Source organism: Canis aureus, chromosome 8 (genome assembly GCF_053574225.1).
Source record: "Canis aureus isolate CA01 chromosome 8, VMU_Caureus_v.1.0, whole genome shotgun sequence".
Lineage (NCBI taxonomy): Eukaryota > Metazoa > Chordata > Mammalia > Carnivora > Canidae > Canis > Canis aureus.
In genome coordinates, this window is record NC_135618.1 from 14,170,428 (window position 1) to 14,178,365 (window position 7,938).

The window sequence follows — 7,938 nt, forward strand, 5'->3', positions numbered from 1 at the left end:
TTTTTAAAGATTTTATTTATTTATTCATGAGAGACAGAGAGAGAGAGAGAGAGAGAGAGAGGCAGAGACACAGGCAGAGGGAGAAGCAGGCTCCATGCAGGGAGCCCGAAATGGGACTCGATCCCGGGTCTCCAGGATCACGCCCGGGGCTGAAGGCAGCGCTAAACCGCTGAGCCACCCGGGCTGCCCAATGCCTTCAATTATTATGTATATACTAACAACACCCAAATTTCTACTTCCAGCTCGTATTTCTCAGAGCACCAAGTCACATGTCCAACTACCTATCTGGTAATTCCAGTTGGATGTTCAAAAAGTACCTCACATTTCAAAAAACAAAAATTTGAAGTCAGGGCCTCCTCTCCACCCTATCTAGTCCTTTCTTGACTTTTCCCTATCTCACCATCCCTTCATTTTCTAGGTCAGAGATGGGGAATCATCTTCAACTTTTCCCTCATCTCTCATGTTCAGTATATCAGGGTGGTAAACTATCCTATCCCTGTGTTCTCAGAATTGCTACCAAAGGTCCAAAGTTGAAGACAAAGAGCATCAAGGAACCTCCAACATCTAAATATAACCAGTGGTTTAAATGAGATGCAGCAGAACTGGTTATGCTCTTCCAAGCATCCATCTCCCTTCCTTCTCTCTAACCCCATGCATTGTACATGTGTGCCCGTGTGGGCACACACACACACACACATGCACACACTTACTTATAGTAGAGGAACATGAAGGGAGTCCCTGGGGCAAATGATGTGCCTCTTCCCCTCCCACAAACCAACTTAGAAAATCCGATCAAATTAATTGTATTGACAAGAAAAGCCTTCAAGAAAAAGATACAAGCATCTCATTGGTTAGACATCTACTAAAGCAATAGACTTGCTAATCTGCTCTTGGTAGAAAAACAGAAATTAGAAAACAAAGAGAAATAGCACCAACTGGGGTAGCAAGATGTTTAGATTTTCCAGAAGACACCAGAGAAAAAAGCCAAAATTGACTAAATTGCTGGTACCTTCCCAAGAGGACTACAACCCAAATGATGGGAGCCCAACACCAAGAGGCTTTGGGGTACATTGCTAAGGTAAGATGTCAAAAGAAGTGGCTCCCTTCACATCAGAGAACTATACAGAGCCCCTTGCAAGGACATGTCTCAAGGTGCATCCTCATTTTGTACAAAGCTAGAAGGCACAGATTTCTAGCAGTTCAAATATTAAACCTTCCCACAAATGAGAAAAGTTTTTTATTTCTGAGAAAGAAACTTGAAAGAAAAATCAATAATTCTCCTGGTCTCTGGACCAACAATTTTGTAATTGTGTTAACCAAGTAATTTTCAATTTATTACCTCACCTCAGGGAATCATAAAGATAATTCTTTCCCACTTTCTATAATTGGGAACCCTTGAGGTAAGTCTCCCTAGTTTAATTACATATATGGGAAACAATATATCAAATGTATATATTTTTGGCTTAAATTCATTTTGCCAAAATTGTATCAAGTTCTACCCCATGTGCAAGAGCAAATGGGTTGAAATAATTCAATGAAAAACAAATATTGCTTTTACATTCACTACTTCAAACTTCATGTGTCTGACTCTTAAAAGATACACGTTGCACTTCATCAAGTGCTTTGTTCCTGATCATTCTGCAGAATCAAGAAAAAGAAATGAGTTATACACAGACATATGGGGTTGTGTTCATTTAATAATTTACTTTAAGTAATAGGAATTTAAAGGCATGATTCATGATTAGTTGAAATAATTTGTAGTTTATCTGGGTGCTGTTTTTTTATCTCTTTGAAATTCCATTTTCCCACTGGAATAATGGTGATGATTCCTATCTTACATCTATTTATAAGAATTTTAGAAGGTCTGAGATGATATATTAGAAACATTTTGAAAATCTCTAATGTTCGATGTATCATAATTCTTGATATTTTTAAGTAGCTTTGGTTTCTGTTTACAAAAATACTACTGAGGAATATCAGAGAGATAAATGGTTCCTTCTATTACACACCTTTTTCAGAATTTCTCAACATATATCAACAGCCACAGAGCAAGATAATATTTGTGATCCTTGATTACCTTAAAAAGCAAAAGATAATAAAACAAAAAGCATGGAAGAAATAAGACTGGTAACTTTTTCTTCAACCCCAAATTTATTTTAGAAATGTTAACTTCACCACGAACTATTCACCTTCAGTCTTGAGTATATTTCAAATGGATGATTTAAATTTCTGATATTCTGGTTTCCACTGACAAATTCTGCATTTTGACAAGTTTTGATGAAGTCTATTCATTCTAGACAATTTATGCAAACCTAACTTGAATAGTTAATTTTGACTTTATCCCCTTGAGTTCCTGGAACCGCCCTGATTAAATTTTAAAATATAATTACAGGTAGCACATTGAGTCAGTCAGTTAGTCAGAGAAATCCAAGCTCTGAATGCCTATTTCCTGCAGTGCACTGCATTAAGTGCTCTCTGGAGGAGGGCGGGGGTGGATGGGAACAGTCATCCATGAAATGATTTGAGGATTATTATTAAAACAACATATCACCAAGTACAAAGTACTCAAGTAGAAACTATACATAAAAGTTCAAGGAATGAAGAGTAAAGGAAGCACCTTCCCTGCTTTAATCGCCTGCCCCATATATTTAGCAAATGTGCTTGGTGACTGCTAGTAGTCATCTCTTGCTGGCATCCCAAGAAAACAAATTAAACAATGTTGCTCCACCCAACAAATGGGCAGCCTGGGTTGGTGAAGAGCAGTTTTTTAGTTTCTTTTATCTGGTATTACTTCAACAGCTTTGTTAAGTGAAGGTCCAGGCAGAGTTGTTTTTTTTTTTATATTTTATTTTGGAATAATTTTAGATTTGTGGAAATGTTGCAAAAATAATACAGAGAGTTCCTATATACCCTCATCCAGTTTTCCCTAAACTTAACATTTTACTTCACCATAGTACATTTCTCAAAACTAAGAACCAACAGTGGTACATTACTATTAACCAAATTTTGGATTTCATTCAGTTCATTGATTTGCTGCCAATGTCTTTTACCAGTTCCAGGATTCAGTCCATATACTACATTACAAAGAGACTTTATTGTCTTTCTGCTGATATTTATTTTTTTATTTTTATTTTTTTAAAGGTTTTATTTATTTAATCGAGAGAGAGAGAGACAGAGAGAGACAGAGAGAGGCAGAGACACAGGCAGAGGGAGAAGCAGGCTCCATGCAAGGAGCCCGATGTGGGGCTCGATCCTAGGTCTCCAGGATCACGCCCTGGGCTGTAGGTGGCGCTAAACCGCTGAGCCACCCGGGCTGCGCATCTGCTGATTTTTAAAAATCAGCCATTTCTGGGCAATGAAGCTAATCATTGTCAAAATATTAATATGAGGAGTAATAAAAATAAATTGAGAGTCTAAAAGACACCTGGGCATACCACAGTGTCAGGTAGGTTCTTAGCCAACTTTAGCAAGAAGTAGGCATGATCTTAGAGTCAGACATTATCTCTCTTTTATTTACTTCAAAATGATGATTGAATATGAGCTTTACCATCGTTGCTGAGGTATTTTTTTTTAAATATCCATTAGAATAATTCTTTTGGTATCACATTGGATGGTCATCTACATTTTCGTATATGAAGACACAGATACAGGCTGATTGGATTTCCAATTAGGGAAGCTTACCACAGTCGCTAGAGAAATAAAACCTTAAATAGTCTGCTTATATGAATCAGAAGATAATAATGAATCTGGTACTACACTTTGAAAATCACTTTTGTTGATATTTGCCTGAGAGAAAAGTAAAGTCATTTTGTTCTGACAGTATTATAGGACCCCAGATTGATATGTTGCCTATCAATCAGATAGGGAATCTGTTAAATCTCATTCCAAATCTGTTCGAGGACTAAGTTGGAAAAACAAATATATTAGTTTTCCACACGGGTTTTCACCATTCTGTCTTTTAAGTAATGCAATCATTTTTAAAATAATAAAATATTGTTTTTAACAATAATAAAACATCATTCTAAATGAACCTTAATTTTGTGCCCTGAAACAAGGCCTCTGGTTGATCAATACAAATTCATAGGGATGAGGGATATAACACACATCTTCAGCAGTATTTCTTAAACTTCAACATGTTTATGAGTCATCTAGGGATCTTTCAGTTGGTCTGGGGATGGACCCTGTGATGCTGCATTTTTATCAAGCTTCTAGATGATGCCATTGCTGCGGGCTCACTTTTGCAAAGTTTTAGCAAAACAGGGTGTTCTAGCATTTAGTGATCCCTGGAGAACACTGGAACTTCTTAGCCTGTCTCTGTCGTAGAAAGAGTACCTATACCTAAAGCAAATTTTGGAATATGCCAATCTGTATCCTGAACTCTAAGGTTCAGAATGAAGAAGGGATAATTATAGGGAAACTAAATTAATAATGTCTCCCTGGAGTACAGGAACATGGTGGAAACTTTTGGAATCTGATCACTTAACTGAGGGGCCTTTTATCTCTAATCTCCACTTTTTCACCCTAGTATCAATCTAGTAAGAATGACATAGGGAAAAATTCATAAGATGAGAGTACAATTCAATTCTGCAATTTCTGCCCATATCATTATTGCTAATGCTAATCTCAAAAACACATCTTCAGTTCTTCAGACTGATCTTACATCTCCTTACCTCTCTCTGTTCCAGAGGTCTTCCTGGCTCTTGTGATTGAAATTTATTTGAGAGAGAGTTCACACGAGCATGAGCAAGGAAGGGACAGAGGAAGATGGGGAGAGAGAATCTCAAGCAAACTCGCTGCTGAGCGCAGAGACCTAACTCAGGGCCGGATCCTGAGATCAAGACCTGAGCTGAAACCAAGAGTGGGACGCTTAACCAGGCACCTCAAGGTGTCTTTTATTTGTATTTCTTCTGGTTACTACAGGAAAAAAAGGAAATTTCAGAAAAATTTAAAAAGTTTGTTGGTTGCCTCAGGAGAAGAGAGGCTATGAGAACATATTCTCTTCCACAATGGATCAGAAAATTAAAAAAAAAAAAAACTCAGAAGCAATAAATAGTACAAACTTCGGATCCCTCAAGATGCTGCCTTAGGATCCATCATATGGTGAGTTGGTAGCTTATATCCTGTACAGATGAATAGGGTGGAAGAACCCCGACAAACCACTCTTTGAATTGCTTCTATAAGATTCCAAATATATTCAGGATTTCTGATAAGGTTGCTATTGCTAACAAATGGTGGCAATGGAAAAGTAAGCCAACTTTCAGAGTCCACAGATAAAGAAAAGGCCCTTATCACCCCCAATTCCCCTAACCCCCCGCTTCCAGCCACTGCATTGCCATCAGTGATAGGGTTGGGGGTGGAGGTGGTGGGAGGAAGTCGCCATCCAGTGAAAATCAGAATTTTGGGAAATTTCTCTCCACCAGTGTAAGCTTGACAGCTTACCAGTACCAGTATTTGAATACTTTTCTGATGAGATTAACAGTGACTTTAACAAACATGATTTTTTGATATTGTATAATGAGATGTATCAACTTTTGGAATATATGCATAAGTCAGTGAACCAATATTTTCCAAACTACCAATAAATGCATGATGTTACAGTCATCCATGGGTAAAAGATCCATTGAAAATGCAAGACAGATCTATAGATTTTAATGTGATAGAATATGTATAGCCGTTGATACGATTTCAGATTATACAATGCAACTAACCTTTAGGAAACTTAAAACTTCTCAATCTTTGGTGTAATATCAAAGATGAGTATTCATAATTATCTGAAAAGCTTTTAAATTCTCCCTTTTCCAACCACATACATGACCACATTTTATTTATATACCTCAACCGAAACAGTATGTCACAATTGGTTAAATGCAGAAGTAAATATAAATCCAGCTATTTCCTATTAAGCTAGACATAAAAGAAATTTGCAAAGCATGTAAAATAATGCCACTCTTCTAATTTTCTTTGTTTTAGAAAATACAGTCATTTCCATAGACTGAGTATATTATCATAAAATGGGCTTATTGTTACTATTTTTAGATAAGTAAATACGTACTTAATTTGTTCTGTTTTAATTTTTATATGGTATATATTGACATAATCTAAATAAACAAAAGCTTTTTGGGGTTCTCAATAATTTTTAAGAGTGTACTATAAAAGTTTGAGAACTGCTACTCTAAGCTAAGGACTATGCTTCATTACCTTTCATTTCATTTTATTTTATTTTATAAATTTTTATTTAAATCCTATATAGTTAATATACAGTGTACCTTTCTTTCCTTTCCTTTCCTTTCCTTTCCTTTTCTTTTCTTTTCTTTTACTCATTTGAGAGAGAGCTGAAAGAGGACAGGAGGAGGATACAGTCTTCACTGTGTTCAGAGCCCAACATGGGGCTCCATTTCATGACCCTAAGATCATGACCTAAACTGAAACGAAAAATTGGACGCTTAACTGACTGTGTCATCCAGGTACTCCCTTTCATTTTAAATATTGTGTCTCTGATAATTGTTCAGAATGTTTGTTATATTTTATGTTTGTGAAATGTATAGCAGATAATTTTTTTATAAAATTGCTCCCCTCAGCGCCTGTCACCCAGTCACCCCCACCCCCCTCTCACCTCCCCTTCCACCACCCCTAGTTCGTTTCACAGAGTTAGAAGTCTCTCATGTTCTGTCTCCCTTTCTGATATTTCCCACTCATTTTAGCAGAGAATATTTTATTTCACATAGTAATTCTAAGATTATGGAAAATTAAAACATAAATATGGAGAAAAATTAAACAGTATTGACTGAAAATAAACAAAAGAAACAAATATTTGTCTAGTCTGAGTGATCTAATCACTACGTATGGGTTAATTTTTATGGAAAATACGTCCTCAGCTACCAACAAGGGGACTTACAAATATACCTAATATGGCACTTGGAAGACATGAGGCGGTATAATTCTACATTTGGTCTTGATTATACAACAAGATAGCCCTCATAGAAGCTTTTAGACTTTTTGGATTTGCTTGTGTACTGGTTTATCTTTCCCAACTGGAGTTCTTTGATGACAGGCAATAGTTTCTTTTTGACTGCTAGAGCCAGAGGATCTGACACAAAGTATGACTTAATAAATATGTGTTGAATGAATGAATCAATGGAAAAAATTCTTAGACACATAAAAGCCATTCCAGGTTGTTATTTAAATTATATTTATTATTGCTCTACTATCAGAAACACAAGCCAGAGGCACCATATACATTCCAAAGATATAAATAAAAGCTCCCTTGATGAATTCAAACAATCAGAACACATTTTAAGAGATATTATTTTAGTGAAACTGAACTTTGATTGTGGTGTTGCTTTCCCTGATCAGGTAAGAGCCAGTAATATGCATCACCAGGGGTGCCTAGCCAGCTGGGTTGATAGGGCATGCAACATTTGATCTCAGGGTCATGAGTTTAAGCTCCACATTGGGCTTGGAGCCTACTTAATTCAAAAAAGAAAAGAGAAGAAAGAAATAAAAGAGAAAAGTAAAGAAGAGTTTATTGACAAAGAAGAGACATGTGGAGCTATATACACTCTGGAAATATTAACAGGTAGAAAAAAATTGTTTATCCAAACAGCTCACCTTACTGCTAAGGATCAAACTACTTGGAAAATAGAGCAAAAACTGCTCTTGTATCCTATAGCATCATGGCCAAGTTTAGAATATACTGAAAAAAGTTAAAAGCTTCAAGGGAATGATTAGAAATTATTTCAAAATCATGATCTGAAGACTTATTTCTAGAAGGAAACTTCTGGTTTCCTAATATATCTCTGGCTTCTGGAAAGGCCAGTACATGCATTAGGTCTCTTTCATAGTGTGGAGTATACAGAGATGACAGTATTTACCACACGATACATGATTACTCTTCATGTTTTTAATATTTGTAAAGTCTTGATGTTTAAGTCACTAATT